The sequence below is a fragment of the Macaca mulatta genome, chromosome 3 (genome assembly GCF_049350105.2).
Source record: "Macaca mulatta isolate MMU2019108-1 chromosome 3, T2T-MMU8v2.0, whole genome shotgun sequence".
Classification (NCBI taxonomy): domain Eukaryota; kingdom Metazoa; phylum Chordata; class Mammalia; order Primates; family Cercopithecidae; genus Macaca; species Macaca mulatta.
In genome coordinates this window covers 91224254-91244631 of record NC_133408.1, presented here as the reverse complement: position 1 = coordinate 91244631, position 20378 = coordinate 91224254, and the positions used below count along the sequence as shown (strand labels likewise).

Here is a 20378-nt window from a genome sequence, read left to right as displayed (position 1 = left end):
CAGTGAAATAGACAGCATAAATAAAAAACAATCAGAACTTCTGGAAACCAAGAACACAGTTAGAGAAATGCAAAATTTACTGGAAAGTAACAGCAATAGAATTGATCGAGCAGAATAAAGAACATCAAAGCTCAAAGACAAGGCTTTTGAATTAACCTAATCCGTCAAAGACAAAGAAAAAATACTTTAAAAAATGAACAAAGCCTCCAGGAAGGATGGGACTATGTTAAACACCCAAACCTAAGAATAATTGGTGTTCCTAAGGAAAAAGAGAAATCTAAGTTTGGAAAACATATTTGTGGCAGTAATTGAGGAAAACTTCCCTGGCCTTGCTAGAAATCTAGACATCCAAATACAAGAAGCTCAAAGAACACCTGGGAAACTCATCACAAAAATATTATCACCTAGGCACATAGTTAATAGGTTATCTAACGTTAAGACAAAAGAAAATCTGAAGAGCTATAAGGCAAAAGCATCAGGTAACCTATATCGGAAAACCTATCAAATTAACAGCAGATTTCTCAGCAGAAAACTTACAAACTACAAGGGACTGAGGTCCTAATTTTAGCCTCCTTCAACAAAATAATTATCAGCCAAGAATTTTGTATCCAGTGAAACTAAGCTTCATAAGTGAAGGAAAGATACAGTCTTTTCCAAACAAACAAATGCTGAGAGAATTCGCCACTACCAAACCAGCACTATAAGAACTGCTAAAAGGAGCTCTAAATCTTGAAACAAATCCTCAAAAAAACAAACAAAATAGAACCTCCTTAAAGCATCTATCTCAGAAGACCTTAAAGCATAAATCTCACAATACATATATATTGTATATATAACAATAACACAATGAAGAAAAACACAAAGTATTCAGGCAACTAATAGCACAATGAATAGAGTAGTACCTCACATCTCAATACTAACACTGAATGTAAATGGCCTCAATGCTTCACTGAAAAGATACAGAATGGCAGAAGGGATAAGAATTCACGAACCAAGTTTCTGCGCCTTAAAGAGACACATAAGAACTCACATAAATTTAAGTTAAAGGGGTAGAAAAAGATATTCCATGAAAATGGACAACAAAAGTAAGCAGGAGTAGCTATTCTTGTATCAGACAAAACAAACTTTAAAGCAACAGCAGTTAAAAAAGACACAGAAGGATATTATATAATGTTAAAAGGACTAGTCCAACAGGGAAATATCACAATATTAAATATATGTGTATCTAACACTGGATCTCCCAAATTTATAAAACCATTACTACTAGACCTAAGAAATGATATAGACGGCAACACAATAATAGTGGGGGACTTTAATACTCACTGACAGCACTAGAAAGGTCATCAAGACAGAACGTCAACAAAGAAACAATGGACTTAAACTATACCCTACAACAACTAGACTTAATGGATATTTATAGAACCTTCTACCCAATAACTGCGGAACACACATTCTATTCATCAGCACACGGAATGCTCTCCAAGACAGATCATATGATAGGCCACAAAACAAGTCTCAGTAAATTTTCTTTCTTTTTTTTTTTTTTTTTTTTTTAAGGCAGAGTCTCACTCTATCACCAGGCTAGAGTGCAGTGGTGCAATGTCACTCACTGCAACCTCCACCTCCCAGGTTCAAGCAATTCTCCTGCCTCAGTCTCCCAAGTAGCTGGGATTACAGTCGCATGCCACCACGCCCAGCTACTTTTTGTATTTTTAGTAGAGACGGGGTTTTGCCATGTTGACCAGGCTGTTTTGAACTTCTGACCTCAGGTGATCCGCCCAGCTCGGCCTCCAAAAGTACTGGGATTACAGGCATGAGCCACTGTGCCCGGCCCAAGTCTCAGTAAATTTAAGAAAACTGAAATTATATCAAGTACTCTCTCAGACCACAGTGGAATAAAATTGGAAATCAACCCCAACAGGAATCCACAAAACCATGCAAACACATGGAAATTAAATAACCTGCTCCTGAATGATCACTGGGTCAACAGGGAAATCAAGATGGAAATTAAAAAATTATTTGAACTGAATGATAATAGTGACACAACCATCAAAACCTCTGGGATACAGCAATGGTGGTGCTAAGAGGAAAGCTCATAGGATTAAATGCGTACATCAAAAGTCTGAAAGAGCGCGCACAGACAATCTAAGGTCACACCTCATGGACCTGGAGAAACAAGAGCAATCCAAACCCAAACCCAGCAGAAGAAAAGAAATAATGAAGATCTGAGCAGAACTAAATGAAATTGAAACAAACAAACAACAACAACAAAAAAAATATAAAACATAACAGAAACAAAATGCTGGTTCTTTGAAAAGATAAAAAAAAAAAAGACTATTAGTGAGATTAACCAAAAAAGAAGAGAGAAGATCCAAATAAGCTAAATTGGAAACAAAAGGGGAGATATTACAACTGATTCTAGACAAATATAAAAGATTATTCAAGGCTTCTATGAACACCTTGATGCATATAAACCAGAAAACCTAGAAGAGATGGATAAATTCTTGGAAATATGCACCTTTTCTAGATTAAACCAGGAAGATACAGAATTTCCGAGCAGACCAATAACAGGCAGTGAGATTGAAATGGTAATAAAGAAAATTTCCAACACAAAAAAGTCCAGGACCAGATGGATTCACAGCTGAATTCTATCAGATATTCAAGTAAGAATTGGTACCAATCTATTGACACTATTCCAAAAGATAGAGAAAGAGGGATTCCTCCCTTAATCATTCTATGAAGCCAGTATCACCTTAATACCAAAAGCCAGGGAAGGACATCATAAAAAAAGAAAACTATAGACCAATATCCCTAATGAACACAGATGCGAAAATCCTCAATAAAATACTAGTGAACCAAATCCAATAGCATATCAAAAAGATCATTCACCATGATCAAGCGGGTTTCATACCAGGGATGCTGGGATGGTTTAACATATGTAAGTCAATAAATGTGACACACCACATAAATAGAATCAAAAACGAAATCATATGATCATATCAATAGATGATCATCTCAATAGATGCAGAAAAAGCATTTGACAGAATTCAACACCGCTTTATGATTAAAACCCTCAGCAAAATCTGCATAGAAGGGATATACCTTAAGGTAATAAAAGGCATTTATGACAAACTCACAATCAACATTATACTGAATGGGGAAAAGGTGAAAGCATTCCCCCTGAGAACTAGGACAAGACAACAATGCCCACTTTCACCACTATTCAACATAGTACTGGAAGTCCTAGACAGAGCAGTCAGACAAGAGAAATACATAAAGGGCAGTAAAATTGTCACTTTTTGCCAATAATACAGTTGCATACCTAGAAAACCCTAAAGACTCATCCAATAAACTCCTAGAACTAGCAAATAAATTCAGTAAAGTTTCAGGATACAAAATTAATGTACACAAATCAGTAGCTGTGCTACATACCAAGAGCGACCAAGCTGAAAATCAAATCACTCAACCTCTTTCACAATAGCTGCAAAAAATTAAAATACTTAAAAATATACCTAACCAGGGAGATGAAAGACCTCTACAAGGGAAACTATGAAACACTGCTGAAAGAAATTATAGACAACACTAACAAATGGAAATGCATCCCATGCTCATGGATGGGTAAAATCAACATTGTGAAAATGACCATACTGTCAAAAGCAGTCTACAAATTCAGAGCAATTCCTATCCAAATAGCACCATTGCTCTTCACAGAACTAGAAAAAAGCAATCTTAAAATTCACATGGAACCAAAAAAGAGCCCACATAGCCAATGCAAGACTAAGCAAAAAGAACAAATCTGGAGGTATCACATTACCTGACTTCCACCTATACTATAAGGTGATAGTCACCAAAACAGCATGGAACTGGTATAAAAATAGGCACATAGACCAATGGAACAGAATAGAGAACCCAGAAATAAAGCCAAATACTTACAGCCAACTGATCTTTGACAAAGCAAACAAAAAAAAAGTGGGAAAAGGACACTCTATTCAACAAATGGTGCTGGGATAACTGGCAAGCCACATATAGAAGAATGAAACTGGATCCTCATCTCTCAACTTACACAAAAATCAACTCAAGATGGATCAAATACTTAAATCTAAGACCTGAAACCATAAAGATTATAGAAGATGACACTGGAAAACCCCTGTAGACATTGGCTTAGGCAAAGACTTAATGACCAAGAATCCAAAAGCAAATGCCACAAAAACAAAGATAAACAGATGGGACTTAATTAAACTAAAATGCTTCCGCACAGAAAAAGAAATAATCAGCAGAGTTAACAGACAACCCACCAAATGGGAGAAAATCTTCACAATCTATACATCTGATAAAGGACTAACATCCAGAATCTACAAAGAACTCAAACAAATCAGCAAGAAAAGAACAAACAATCCCACCAAAAAGTGGGCTAAGGACATGAATAGACAATTCTCAACAGAAGATATACAAATGGACAACAAGCATATGGAAAAAATGCTCAACATCACTAATGATCAGGGAAATGCAAATCAAAACCACCATGCAATACGACCTGACTCCTATAAGAATGGCTATAATCAAGAAATCAAAAAATAATAGATGTTGGCATAGATGCAGTGAAAAGGGAACACTCTTACACTGTTGGTGGAAGGTAAACTAGTACAACCACTATAGAAAACAGTGTAGAGGTTTCTCAAAGAACTAAAAGTAGGTCCACTGTTTGATCCAGCAATCCCAATAATAGGTATCTACCCAGAGGAAAAGAAGTCATTATATGAAAAAGATACTTGCACACGCATGTATACAGCAGTACAATTTGCAGTTGCGAAAATATGGAACCAGCCCAAATGCCCATCAATCAATGAGTGGATAAAGAAAATGCGGCATATTTATACACACCATGGAATATTACTCAGCCATAAAATAAAATGAAATAGTGGCATTCACAGCAATCTGGATGGAATTGGAGACTGTTGATCTAAGTGAAATAACTCAGGAATGGAAAACCAAACATGGTATGTTCTCACTCATGTGGGAGCTAAGGCGTAAGAATGACACACTGGACTTTGGGGACCTGGGGGAAAGAATGGGGGTTGGTGAGAGATAAAAGACTATACATTGGGTACAGTGTACACTGCTTGGGTGACAGGTGTACCAAAATCTCAGAAATCACCACTAAAGAACTTATTCATGTAACCAAACATCACCTGTTCCCCAAAAACTTACTGAAATTAAAAAAAAAAAAAAACTGAAAATAAGAAAGTTTAAAAATTCAGATCTAAATGGTAAATAATTTAAGACAAGTTTTTTTTTTTTTTCCAGGTTAAACAGATGAAAAAGAAAAGTTAAAGAGGTGTGAAAGAAAACTGCTTTTGCCTCACGATCTAGATAATTTGTATGAAATGACATACTTTCATTTTGGATAAACAGCACGAATCTCTGTTTTTCCAGGGCAATTTTGGTTAAAGGCAATTTTTTTTCTAACTTTGGTGCTGGAAGGCCTTTCTGTTCACTTGTTCAAGGATCAAACAACTCACACTTTTCTACATTATTCAAGAGTACATCTAAACTATCTTACCCATGCTGATCTGAAATTTTGTTTATAAGCTAATAAGCAATATCCGAAACTATGAGAGAGTAGTGCTGCCTACTGGCCACAGTTCCACAGTTTAAATAGCATCGCTGTCTACAACTAGAGGTTGTATAAGTGCAATGATTTGAGTATTTTATTTCAGCATTTTATCCTGATTCATTTATTCCAATGTTGGAAAGTTTTTAAAATATCAGAGAACTGTTACTAATGATAAGAATGATACATCTCAAAATAAATATGATTGTAACAAAAATAAAAACCATTCTGCATGTCATATACAGTGGGGTCCAGTTTTAATTGGAAATAAATGACCAGAGATTAAGTCTAAAAAGTAACTTACCATTAAAGATTTTGTAATGTTTTTACTTATTTAGTAAAGAATAGTAAAAACTCCCTACCCATTACACACAAATTGATTATTTTGACTCTGATACATCGAATTCTCATGAACACAAGTAGCATTTAAGAAGTTAACATTTGCTAAGTACATTCTGGGTGTTAGCACTATTTTGCACTTTACATGTATTAAATCTCACACCTGGTAGGTGCTATTCTTATCCCAATTCTACTGATGAGGAAACTGCCGCTCAGATGAGTTAGGAAGCTTGCCCCAGACCTCACACCTGGCCGTGGCATCACAGGGAAAGATTTCACTGGACAATATGTCTCAACCATCTTTCGTTCCTATTTTTTTTCTTACCACCAGTTTAGAGATGAATCCATTTATTTTGGTACTGCTAGCATTTAGACTTTACATAGACTGTGAAAAGTGTATTTAAGAAAAAGGTAGGCTAAGCAATATTAGCCATTGTGCAGCATAGGCCAGCCAACACAGGAGGGGAGCCAAATGTAAAAGAGAAACATGATATTTAGTTCAGACCTATTTCTAGTGTTGCTATATGAGTTTCAAAAATAAATACATAAAAAAGGAAATCTAGTGGAAAAAAAATTGTATCTCTGAATCTAATTCTAACAATTCCCCAAAGCTATGTTAATGAAGCTGATGGAGGAGAAGATCCCATGGCTCAAGAGTTATCAATCTTCTTTGAATTTTGCACCCAATATGCCCTTCAAACCTCCTTTCATCAATCATACCCCTCCGCAGGCTTTCATTTGCTATTTTCAAAAAATTCTTACAGTTAAAAAACAATGTAATTGAGTTTTAGGGTTCCTTTAAAGAACTATATGACTAATTAGCAAATAGTCTCAATAAAAGAATGCCTGCTATGCACCAGGCATGCGCAAAGTGTCTTGCACACGGTGTTCTCAATCCTCACAAAACTCTCACCAGGTAGATACTGTCATTATCCCCCAAAGGAAACCAAAGCACTGACAATTGGGTAGCTTGCCCAAAGTTTCAGAGCCAGTTGTGGCAAAGCCAGACTGTGAACTCTGAGCATGAGCTTTTTACCAGGTTGATCAACAACCTAACATTGCTGGGAATTTCACGAAGATGTCCAATGCAGGTTCTCCTCAATCAACGTTATTCCATCTGGCAGAGTGGGCCTGAGATCCATCTTTTATTTATTTTTTATTTTTATTTTTTTCGCGACCAAATCTTGCTCTGTCGCCCAAGCTGGAGTGCAGTGGTGGAATCTTGGCTCACTGCAACTTTTGCCTCCCAGGTTCAAGCAATTCTCTTGCCTCAGCCCCCTGAGTAGCTGGGATTACAGGCGCCCGCCACCACGCCCAGCTGATTTTTGTATTTTTGGTAGAGATAAGGTTTCACCATGCTGGCCAGGCTGATTTCGAACTCCTGACCTCAAGTGATCTGCCAGTCTTGGCCTCCCAAAGTGCTAGGATTACAGGAGTGAGCCACTGCAGCCGGTCGGTTTTTTGTTTGTTTGTTTGTTGTTGTTGTTGTTTTTGAGATGGAGTCTCATTCTATCATCCAGGCTGGAGTGCAACGGCATGATTTTGGCTCACTGCAGCCTCTGCCCCCCGTGTTCTAGCAATTGTCCTGCCTCAGCCTCCCAAGTAGCTGGGATTACAGGCATGCGTCACCATGCCTGGTTAAGTTTTGTATTTTCAGTAGAGACAGGGTTTCCTCATGTTGGCCAGGCTGGTCTCAAACTCCTGACCTCAGGTAATCCACCCGCCTCAGCCTCCCAAAGTGCTGGGATTACAGGCGTGAGCTACCACTACTGGCCTATCTTTTTAATAAAAGTTATAATTTATCTACCCCCTCAGACATTATAACAGACCCATGTCTCTCTCATGTTCAATAAACCACATCCCTAATTGTCTATAGCAAATAGGCTCTTACTGAACAAAAGCCAATTAGAAAATTGCCTTTGATTTTCAATGACTTACCCTAAATTATGGAGCATCACTACATTTTTTTTTTTTTTTTTTTTTTTTGAGAGGGAGTCTCGAGCCGTTGCCCAGGCTGGAGTGCAGTGGCCGGATCTCAGCTCACTGCAAGCTCCGCCTCCCGGGTTTGCGCCATTCTCCTGCCTCAGCCTCCTGAGTAGCTGGGACTACAGGCGCCCACCGCCACGCCCGGCTAGTTTTTTTGTACTTTTTAGTAGAGACGGGGTTTCACTGTGTTAGCCAGGATGGTCTCGATCTCCTGACCTCGTGATCCGCCCTTCTCGGCCTCCCAAAGTGCTGGGATTACAGGCTTGAGCCACCGCGCCCGGCCGCATCACTACATTTTAGATAACAATAAAAAATATTTTGGGGTAAAGAGTGAACTATGTTCTCATTCTCTCTCTCTCACTCCAGGTATCATTTTCTCAGCTTTCTTTTTTTTTTTTTTTTTTTGGTTTCAATAGTCAGTGAAATAATTTTACAACCACAAATTTTAATAACAGGAAAAGGAAAAGAATTTCATGCCAAAACATTTAAAAGCTTTCTGTACTGTGACAAAAATACTCTGAGAGCCCAGCAAGGCCAGCAACTCCCCTACTCCTTTCTTATTTATGAGATGCTCTGGATACAGATTTATTTTCTTTTCTTGTTCCATGTTATTTTTTTCCACCTGTCTTGAAATGGAAGCTGCAGGAGCTTTGATAAACGGCTTGAAATTTTCCCTGGTTTTACTGCAAAGCCTGTGTACCTCTGGTACATTCTTCTGAAATGCCATTTGTTAGTTCCCGTTGAAATGCTGCTCTGTGAATCACAGCAGACAGCTCTCAGCCCCTAGAGAAAAGGGAGATGGCTGCTTCCTTTTCCAAAACACCAGAGTTTTTTACTTTGGGAAAGTAGTACCAACCAGCTGAAGATATTATGAGTTATTTTGTAGTGAGTGCCCAAGGTGCCGTTTGGGTATCTAGTCTGAGTATCTAGTTCCTGGAAATCAGTTTCTTTTCTGTTACCTGCCTGTCAGTTTTTCAGCCGCATGATTTCAATCACACATCCAAGAGAAGGTATAAGCTCTAAGACAGAAAATCTCTAAACCTATTCTGTGCCCACACACCATGGCCATTGGAGAGCTAGAGTAAACCTTAAATATAATCTAGGCTAGTCCTCTTATTTTATAGACAAAAAAACTGAGCCCCTGGTGGAGAGTAGCAGTGCTTAAACTTGAGCAGGCATCTAAATTTCTTGAAGGGCTTGTTAAAGCACTAATTGCTGGCCCCACCCTGAGTCTGATCCAGTAGGCCTGGGGTAAGGCCCAGAATTGCATCTTTAATAAATCGCCAGGTGATACAGCTGTTGCTAGTTGAGGACTCTTTGAGACCCACTGGTAGATAGGATGGTTCATCTCAAATGACACAGGTAATATCAGGAGATCTAGAGTCCAGATCCACCATTCCTCAAATCCCCATGCAGCTTCTATATTATACCATGCTTTAATCCACTGGTTCCCAGGGGCACATGCATTTTAAATATACTTGCTGTTCCTTGTCTCTGTGCTCAGGACTCTTATCAATAAAACAAACCCCCTTATTCAGAAACAGGAATTATAATTTAGAAGCTTCTCACTCCAATGGCTCAAATTTCTCACTAAAATAATATGTATTAGCACCTCCACAGGGAAGTAGCAAACTGTAATCAGTCAATATTTCTACTCTTGAATACTTCCTGGCTTGGAAAACAGTACTGGTACTAGCCTGAATGATTTTTAAATGATACGTGTTTTTCAATTACCAGTGCCATGCTAGTCCTTTATTAGCGTGGATAATAAAGAGCTGATGATAACAATGCTTGCCAGATGGCATATCATGGGGAAAGCCTTTGAGGATTTAGGAGTTAATATTTGTGTTATATGAGTGCCTACATTTGCTGAACAAATATAGCATTAAAAGCAAACTTTAAAACAAGTCACATTGAGTGAATATTCATTTAATCTATGAAAAGCTCTATTCGAGGCTATTTCTTGAGCTGGTGGTTCAAGGTCACATTCTCTAAGGGGAAGAGAGGTCATCTAGGAACTCTGTCAAATGATATATGCCTCCCTCTCCTCACCTCTTCACCCAGGAGAAATGAGTATGTGGGTGTTTCAATAAGCTCCTGAGAACAGCAGTTCTCTGTCTCAGACGCACCTGAAAATCCCCTGGGGAGCTTTAAAAAAAATTCCTGGTGTCCAGGTTCTAGTCCAAATCAGCTCAATGAGAAGCTCTGTGGTTGGGAGCCAGGTGGTTGAATTTTTAAAGCTCCCCAGAACATTGATTCCAGTGTCCTTCCAAGGTTGAGAACCACTTTCCAAATCATTCTCAAGAACATCAGAATCTCCTAGAGGGCCTGTGAAATTCCAGGTTGCTGGGCCTCACCTCCAGATCCAGTAGGTCTGGAGTGGAGCCAAGAATTTGCATTCGTACAAGTTCCTAGGTGCTGCCGATGGCTTCTGGACCATACTATAAGAACCACTGCTCCAAAGCCACATTAACCAAATGCAAGCGCATGTTAGGGAGCTATTCATAGCAGCCCATGGAGCTGGTGCCCTTGACTCCCCCTGTACCAGGTGTTGGATTGGGCAGTGACTCTTAGCGAATGACTGTTTTAGATGGGACATACATTCTCTGAGTTGACACGGGCCCCACCACTCTCTCCTCACCTGGTTCTTACACATTTGTATAATGAGGTTTTTGAAGGCCTCTGACTTTGTAACCCCCAACATGGACCAGTGTCCCAAAGATCCTTACAAGTAGCCTCTAGGAATCTTCAGGTTCTGCTGTTGATCCCTCCCCATATATAACAGGAATCTATTAATAAGAATCAATAGATTGGATGAAAACAGGGAAGACAGTCTATCAAAACTGACCGAAGACGGAGACATGGTGAATACCCTGAGAGCAGAAAAATAACTGCGACAAGGTGTTGGCACTGATACTGATGGGCTTCACACCCGGCACTCCAAATGCAAAATTCCAATTATCTTCCCAACCACCCATCAAAACAAGTGATGAGGTACCTGTTATGGTTCTCATCCTATGGATGAGGTCAGAACTTGCAACTTGGGAAAGACAATGGCTAATAAGTGGCAGAGTCACCACTTCAATTCTGTAGCTTTTTTCCCCTTTAGGATCAAAAGATCTTTGGTGACTAGGCATATGGGGTCCATTAGCAACAAGAAATTTAATCAGAGAAATATAAAGTCCCTTAAAAAGATTTTTAGAAATTCAAGCACATGTGTACAGATTAAGGGAAATCTGGCTCATGAATAATTCATGAGATCCAAGCTCCTCATCATTTCTTTAAGGTGAGGCACAAAGCTGCCTCCTGAAAGAAACACCCAGGAAGATGCTAGGGATCTAGGCCAATAGATTCTAAGCCCCCTGGATTCCCCACTGTACCTCCGTCTCTGATGTACATCGTCTTCTCTTTGCCTGACCTCCTTAACACTTCCACTCATCTGTCTCATTTCATTCACCCACCTGCTACCTCCTGGCCCCAACCTTGGCTCTGTTTCTCTGGGCTGGGCAACTCCACAACTGTACCCCTGGTGTGATACCCCAGGTTCAAAGAAGCTCTAGGACCACCTCCAAGTGTCACTAAGGGAATCTCCTCCCTGAAAATGTTCTGAAACCAAGCAGAGTCCATGACTGTTCAAATTATCAACTAAGAATTGAAGTTGGCAACAGGTCCAAGAGGAGTCAAGTTCATGTGGCAACCAGAAGGCTCTGCCATGTTGGGTTTTATTAATAGGAGCACAACAAGAACAGAAGAGGTTCCACTGGACTGGGCCCTGCCCAGGTCACATCTGGACATGATGCACAATCTGGGGGTCACAATGTAACCCAGTTCCTGACACATAAGAAATTGTACACACAAGAGTGGCCGGAAAGAAGCAGAAATGTCAGAACAGAGAGGCATGTCAGAAAAGTTGGAAAAAAAAAAAAAAAAAAACTAGTTAGTTAGCCCAGGGAAAATTAGAAAGGTGTGTGAGGTGTGGTGATTAACTGAGATGGAAGTTGTAGGTTGGACCAACACTGTCTTCAGGCATCTGAAAGGGTATTGACAGTATTCTGTGCCACTATAGAAACAGGAATAGCAGAAAAGATTTTGTCCTGAGCAATACTGTGGTCAGGGCGGGATGTACAGCAGGGACACTGTCTAGGGAAGGGAAAGGCAAATAACCACTAGATGGCTTGCAACCCTGAGCTCCTTCTCATCACACAATTTTGGACGTCCACTACTATGCAAGGCACTGTGCAAGACAGAAATTATACATTTCATCGAAAGATGAGTTTAAAACAAAAATAGTACCTGCCTTCGAGGTACTTCTATTTCAGAAGTGAGTTATTAAAAGCCTTAATAATACAGCAAGACACACACACTCATAAATTATACAGGCACAAACAATGGAAGATCATACACCAAAGATTCTGGATTTAAGGCAAACTTTCCTAGTTAAAAAATAATACTCTTTTACATTTACTCTTAGAAAAGGCCATGTACTGCCAGGTATGTAAATTCATGAAAATCTGAATTGACTCTCACTTCATTATTTTGAAGAAGCAGAACTGAGACTTCCTGAATGAAAGAAAACACTGGAGCATATTTTATTTGGTATGTTGATTCAACAGTCAATACAAAGAATTACCATAAAAACTCAATTAAAAAATGCTTTGGGGATAAATTTCCTTTAAAAATGAAGCTGGTTATGATTTTTTAAAAAGTCTTTATGAATAATGAAATAGTGCTGTCAAGGTTTATAAAGATATCTGCAACTTTTCTACTCAGCTGAGCACATGGGGGATTTGGAACAATCCAGATATCATGGCTCATTCTAGCAACAGTGCCCTATTCTTTCTTTCCTTACCTCCCAACTCCTCCTTGTATCACTCCTTTTATGAACCCCTTTCTCCCACCTCTTATCACTTTAAAACAAGGGATAAATACATGTCATATACAGTGGGCATCTCTGTCTCCCCTTTTCATTCATCCCCAGGGAGAGCACAGGCTATGATGTCCAACAAAGAACACAGCACATGTGCAAACAGTACTCCTGGGCCTTGATAATCCGTTATGAAGCCCATTCTCCTTGAGCCCAGCACAGCTCTCCAGGCAGCCTCTGGTGAGGAACCACCATCAGCATGGGAGGGGAAACCTCTCTGCCATGGTGAAGCAAGGAGCTGATCAAGCTGCAGCTGCTACAAATGGACTCCCAGGAAGTCAAAGAGATGCAGAGATTTCTCCAGAGCCTAGCACTGTCTGGCCCTAGCATAGGGCTGCAGCACAGTTAGTAACTGCAAAAGCAGGAGAGGGATAAAAATCTTTCTCCCTGAAGATGTTCTTCAGTGTTTTATTTACAATAGCAGAAGGATGTAGATGGTGACGATGGTGATAACAACAGCTGTAACCGTGGGGGTAGGAGCTAACACATACATAGCAATCACTAGTGCCAAGTACTGCTCTAAGCCAGGGGTTAGCCAACTACAGCCCAGGGGCCAAATGGTTTTTGTACAGTTGAGAGTCTAAAATATTTGTTCTTTTATGTTTTTAAATAGCTTTTTAAAATCAAAAGACAAAAAAATCTATGATATGAAAATGACATGAAATTCTAATTTCAGCGTCCACAACAAAAGTCATATTGGAACTCAGTCATACTTATTGATTTGCACATTGTCTGTGGCTGCTTTCACACCAGGGAGCTGAGACACCCAGAAGCTGTGACAGAGCCTTGCATATGGCTCACAAAACTTAAAATATTTACTACCTGGCCCTTTATAGGAAATATTTGCAGACTCTTGTTCTAAGTGTTTGATCCTCCCAGCGACCCATGAATTAATCAGAAAATCAGTCCTTGTCCAGAGTTAAAAACTCCTTAATCAAAAGTTCAATATCTTAACAAAGAAATGCTAATATTTTGCTCCCTAAACAACACAGTGGCCCCTTTGTAAATGTTTAATGTTTTGCTCCCCTGGATAAATACTGTAATGATTTTATAGACTCCCAAATGTTTCACTCAACAAATTCTCTGTCCTGCAAATGTTATGTTGAAAGGAATATTTTCAGGAACCTTAGCTCATGGCTAGAAGGTCCCCATTCCCCTGCCAGCTAGTATCACAGTGACTCAATGCCCAACCTTTGTGTCTTAGGGCCCCTTCTCCTCTTTTGTTTAAAGACAAACCTCAAATAGGGCCTTTGATATAAATTCTGACATAAAAGACGACATGCTAGGGATCTGAGCCATGGCTGGTAACATAGCTTACCTCCCTTCAATGTACTTCTTATAAATGGCAACGTCTGAAGACTTTGGTTTCTTTTCTGCAACAGGTTATGCATAATTCTTTTTTTTTTTTCTTTAACAGGCTACATACAACTCTTACACCAATTTTAAAGTTTAACAGACAGAGATAAAGAGAGATTAAGCATCTTGCGCACATTCACACAATTAGTGTGTTGGGATTTGAACCAAACCGTCCAGAGTCCATGTACTTTACTACACTAAAAGGAAAATTTGTTAACTACATGATGGAAAACCGACTTTAGGGAACACTATGCAACATTTATGTGCATAGAGTATTTACTTAGGATGAATGAAAAGGGTAGGGATATAAAATGCAGCCAGTTGTATTTTGTATACAATCTCTATAGTAGCATATAGTCCTGGTCAATGTATATTTTATATAGAATATTTTCTATAAATTCTTATTATATAAAGTATACATGGATCAGCAGTATCAAGACAAAGACTTAGTATAATTACGTATTTTTTGAATGCATTAAAATCTGGAAGGAAATTTGCCAAAGTAGCAGTAATATTGATTTGTAGTGGTGGGAAGATGGGTAATTTTTTTTTTTATCTGTCCATATCTTTCTAACTTTTTCTAATAAAGATGTATCGATTTTCACTTATATTTGACTAGGGGCATGTCCACTCTTCTCTAACAAGGAAATAAATTCATTTTGCAGGAGAACATGAGAAACAGTTTGGCTTCTCATCCTGGACCCTGCTCAAGTACTCACTGAGGCACCTCCCTGCAGGTCAGCATCCAGCTGTGCCAGAGCAACTCACGCTGGGCAGAAAGGCTCATACCCACCTGCCCAAGTCAGTGCTCTGCAGTCAGGGCAAGTGGCCTGCATTCTGCCCACAGCATTTCAAACAGTGTGGGGAAACTCGGGTGTGGATAGAAGAGGCCAGGAAGAGGATCTGTCTGATTTGAATCCTCAGAGTCAGGGGCAATCTCAGGTCCTGAGGTCTCTCAGGCTTGGGCCTCTCCAGGTGTTTGCCTAATTTTCCTTTCCTGCCAGGGAATAGCCCTCTGGGCTTTAAAGGATCCCCATCCTTTATTGTGATCCTTGAAGCCTGCACCTCCTGGAGCCTGACCGTTCACACCACACTTCACATTTCATCAGGGGCATTCTATGAGACAGCTTCAGCACAGGTGAATCAATTCATCGTCAACTAGGCAATTAGGCTGGCCCCAGGTGGTCCCCTGTAAACCTTGAGAACTGGGTAATAGAATCCCCATGGGGCCTTCTAGCTCCCAAGCCTTCCCACCTGTAAATATTCAGGGTAAACATATTGGGTTGAACCACTGAAGTGACAATATCTGGCCATTTTTGAACTACAAAAATGTAATGTTAATCATATGAGTCAACCTAATAGCTAAACAGACGTAATTGGCCCCCGTGATCCTGAAAGTTTCTGAAAGGAGATGCTTTTCTGGAGAACATATTGGAAACAATTCCAGCAGGAATCAACTGGAGCTGAGGATAAAAAGACAAGAGAGATGGACGTAGTTCTGGTTTAAAAATCAATGTTGAAATTAAAATTTTAAATTAACTTTTTTCAAATGCATCGTGTGACATCCCACGACAAAGCCAGCAAATACCGAGGAGAAATTTTCCACTCTCTTTCTCTATCAAGGGTCAGGAGCAGCAGATATACGGTGGCTTCTGCTTCAGTTTTGTTTTAGCCCATGGAAATCTGCCCACCTGCCAACACAGCAACTGTGCCTTTCCCAGCCCTGAGAACAAGCTTTTGAGAATGACGATTTGAGTCCATCGCCAACCAGAGAAGTAATAACCTTGAGGGAGGAGGAGAGTATTGGAAATGTTAAGTAAATAGCATGTGAATGCCGCATTGCCCCTAACCTTAGCAAACAGATTAGATGGAGTCAAAACTACTATGTTAAAAAATAAAAAATAAAGCTTTGGTGTCCTTGTGAACCTCATACAGTCATGGTTCCAGGTACAGACTAATGTGACCTTTGATATCAGAGGAAGCTGTGCCTGAAATCTGGATGGCAGCAGGTGGCCGCCATCCTGCAAACCCGCAGAAGAGGTAGGGAAGGCCTGGCACACGAACGCTGCCCTGAGCTGCCAGGGCTGTGTGGGAGTGGTCTTCATTTGAAGTTGGGTGCAGAGAAAGTGACTTTGTCTGAGAAGACCTGGGTGAGAGGTTTGGATCCCCCAGGTATGTTCTGGCACCTTGAGCAAGGCTCTCTCTTTGTAAAAACATTTCGCTGTTTGGGCTTTTTTTTTTTTTTTTTTTTTTTTTTTTGATGTTTTTCAAATCTCAACAGTAATAGCCACTTAGTACATAGAATGTACCAAGTGTGATCCTGTTTTTGTACAGAAATGACCAAATATACCTATGTGTGCATGTGTGTGGAGGAGTGTGTGCGTACATGTGCACATGTATACACATGATCATAAAAGCATTTAGAAATGGTGGGAAGCATACACTAAGATGGTTAACACACAGTACTGGAAAGAAGGGAGGCTGCAAACAAGACAGGGAGCTTCATTTAGTGAAGTTAAGGAGAAAAGGCTATAGTTCAAAAAAGAAGAAAATGAAAGGAACAGAATTTGTGATACAAACTTCTATGTAAATATATTAGAAAGCACTAGATTGTTCATCTACTTAGATGTGAGCATGTCCATGATGAATTGAGAAATAAAAAAGCAAGTTTTTGTATAATGTGTATAAGCTGGTTGTGTTGGGGCAAAACCCAAACGAATGGTAGTCCTCTGCATATGTCTCCAAGCAGTATCTGCCGGAGTGGACACCTATAAGGGACACATGTGGGGAAGGATCTACCAGGCTCCTCAGAGAAGTAATGAGGGGCAGGAAAAGCTGGAACCAATTTCTGAAAGTCTATTTTTTGATAGTAATTATACTAACCTCAACCTCCTCCAACAAGTGGACACTTCAGGAATTATACTTCACAGAAAAATGACTTTAAGAATAGACGTATGGGTCACTTCCAAGATGGCCAAATAGGAACAGCTCCGGTCTACAGCTCCCAGTGATACTGACGCAGAATACAGGTGATTTCTACATTTCCATCTGAGGTACCTGGTTCATCTCATTGGGACTGATTGGACAGTGGGTGTAACCTATGGAGGGCAAGCCAAAGCAGGGTGGGGCATCACCTCATCCAGGAAGCACAAGGGGTCCAGGGATTTCCCTTTCCTAGCCAAGGGAAGCTGTGAGTGACTCTACCTGGAGGAATGGTACACTCCTGCCAAAATACTGGGCTTTTCCCATGGTCTTCGTAATCGGCAGACCAGGAGATTCCCTCCCGTGCCTGGCTTGGTGGGTCCCATGCCCACAGAGCCTTGGGCTGCTAGCGCAGCAGTCTGAGATCAACCTGGGTTGCTGGAGGTTGGCAGGGGGATGGGCATCTGCCACTGCTGAGGCTTGAGTAGGTGGTTCTATGCTCATAGTGTAAACAAAGCAGCAGGGAAGCTCAAACTGGGCAGAGCCCACCGCAGTTCAGCAAGGCCTACTGCCTCTCTAGATTACACCTCTAGAGGCAGGGTGTATCTGAACAAAAGGCAGCAGACAGCTTCTGCAGACTTAAACGTCTCTGCCAGACAGCTCTGAAGAGAGCAGTGGTTCTCCTAGCACAGCGTTCCAGATCCAATAACGAACAGACTGCCTCCTCAAGTGGGTCCCTGACCCCCGAGTAGCCTGACTGGGAGACACCTCCCAGTAGGGGCAGACAGACAACTCATACAGGCGGGTGCCCCTCTGGGACTAAGCTTCCAGAGGAAGGATAAGGCAGCAATATTTGCTGTTCTGCAGCCTCCGGGTGTTACCCAGGCAAACAGGGTACGGAGTGGACCTCCAGCAAACTGCAACAGACCTGCAGCTGAGGGAACTGTCTGTTAGAAGGAAAACTAACAAACAGAAAGGAACAGCATCAACATCAACAAAAAGGACATCCACACCAAAACCCCATCTGTAGGTCACCAACATCAAAGACCAAAGTTAGATAAAACCAGAAAGATGGGGAGAAACCAGAAGAGAAAGGCTAAAAATTCAAAAACCAGAGCATGTCTTCTCCTCTGAAGGACTGCAGCTCCTCAACAGCAGGGGAACAAAACTGGATGGAGAATAAGTTTCACGAGCTGACAGAAGTAGGTTTCAGAAGGTCGGTAATAACAAAGTTCTCCGAGCTAAAGGAGCATGTTCTAACCCATCACAAGGAAGCCAAAAACCCTGAAAAAAGGTTAGATGAATAGCTAACTAGAACAATCAGTGTAGAGAAGAGCTTACATGACCTAATGGAGCTGAAAACCACAGTACGAGAACTGCATGAAGCATACACAAGCTTCTATAGCTGATTCAATCAAGTGCAAGAAAGGATATCAGTGATTGAAGATCAAATTAATGAAAAAAAGCAAGAAGACAAGATCAGAGAAAAAAGAGTGAAAAGGAACAAAGCCTCCAAGAAATATGGGACTATGTGAAAAGACCACATCTACGTTTGATTGGTGTACCTGAAAGTGATGGGGAGAATGGAAACAAGTTAGAAAACACTCTTCAGGATATTATCCAGGAGGGCTTCCCCAACCTAGCAACGCAGGCCCATATTCAAATTCAGGAAATACAGAGAACACCACAAAGATAGTCCTTGAGAAGAGCAACCCCAAGACACATAATTGTCAGATTTACCAAGGTTGAAATAAAGGAAAAAATGTTAAGAGCAGCCAGAGAGAAAGGTCGGGTTACCCACAAAGGGAAGCCCATCAGACTAACAGTGGATCTTTCTGCAGAAACCTTACAAGCCAGAAGAGAGTAGGGGTCAATATTCACCATTCTTAAAGAAAAGAATTTTCAACCCAGAATGTCATATCCAGCCAAACTAAGCTTCGTAAGTGAAGGAGAAATAAAATCCTTTATAGACAAGCAAATGCTGAGAGATTGTGTCACCACCAGGCCTGCCTTACAAGAGCTCCTGAAGGAAGCACTAAACATGGATAGGAACAACCGGTATGAGCCACTGCAAAAACATGTCAAATTATAAAGACCATTGATGCTAGGAAGAAACTGCATCAATTAATGGGTGAAATAACCAGCTAGCATCATAATCACAGGATCAAATTCACACATAACAATATTAACCTTAAATGTAAATGGGCTAAATGCCCCAATTAAAAGACACAGACTGGCAGATTGGATACAAAGTCAAGACCCATTGGTGTGCTGTATTCAGGAGACCCATCTCATGTGCATATAGGCTCAAAATAAAGGGATGGAGGAAGATCTACCAAGCAAATGGAAAGCAAAAAGAAAGCAGGGGTTGCAATCCTTATCTCTGATAAAAACAGACTTTAAACCAAAAAAGATCAAAAGAGACAAAGAAGGCCATTACATAATGGTAAAGGGATCAATTCAACAAGAAGAGCTAACTATCCTAAATATATATGCACCCAATACGGGAGCACCCAGATTCATAAAGCAAGTTCTTAGATACCTACAAAGAGACTTAGACTCCCACACAATAATAGGAGACTTTAACACCCCACTGTCAATATTAGACAGCTTAATGAGACAGAAAATTAACAAGGATATCCAGGACTTGAACTCAGCTCTGGACCAAGTGAACCTAATAGACATCTACAGAACTCTCTGCCCCAAATTAGCAGAATATACATTCTTCTTAGCACCACATCACACTTATTCTAAAATTGACCACATAATTGGAAGTAAAACACTCCTCAGCAAATGTAAAAGAACAGAAATCAAAACAAACTGTCTCTCACACCACAGTGCAATCAAATTAGAACTCAGGATTAAGAAACTCACTCAAAACTGCACAACTATATGGAAACTGAACCTGCTCCTGAATGACTACTAGGTACATAATAAATTGAGGCCGAGAGCAGTGGCTCACACAAGTAATCCCAGCACTTTGGGAGGCCGAGGCAAGTGGATCACAAGGTCAGGAGATCAAGACCATCCTGGGTAACACAGTGAAACTCCGTCTCTACTACAAAAAGAAATACAAAAAATTAACCGGGCGTGGTGGTGGGCACCTGTAGTCCTAGCTACTTGGGAGGCTGAGGCAGGAAAATGGCATGAACCCAGGAGGAGGAACTTGCAGTGAGCCAAGATCATGCCACTGCACTCCAGCCTGGGTGACAGAGCAAGACTCCGTCTCAAAAATAAATG

At 40.5% G+C, this 20378-nt stretch overlaps 1 protein-coding gene across 6 annotated transcripts in view; it reads right to left on the bottom strand.

Annotated features, from left to right (window-relative positions):
- ELMO1 (engulfment and cell motility 1) overlaps window positions 1-20378 on the bottom strand; it is a 575941-nt gene that overhangs the window by 275151 nt on the left and 280412 nt on the right.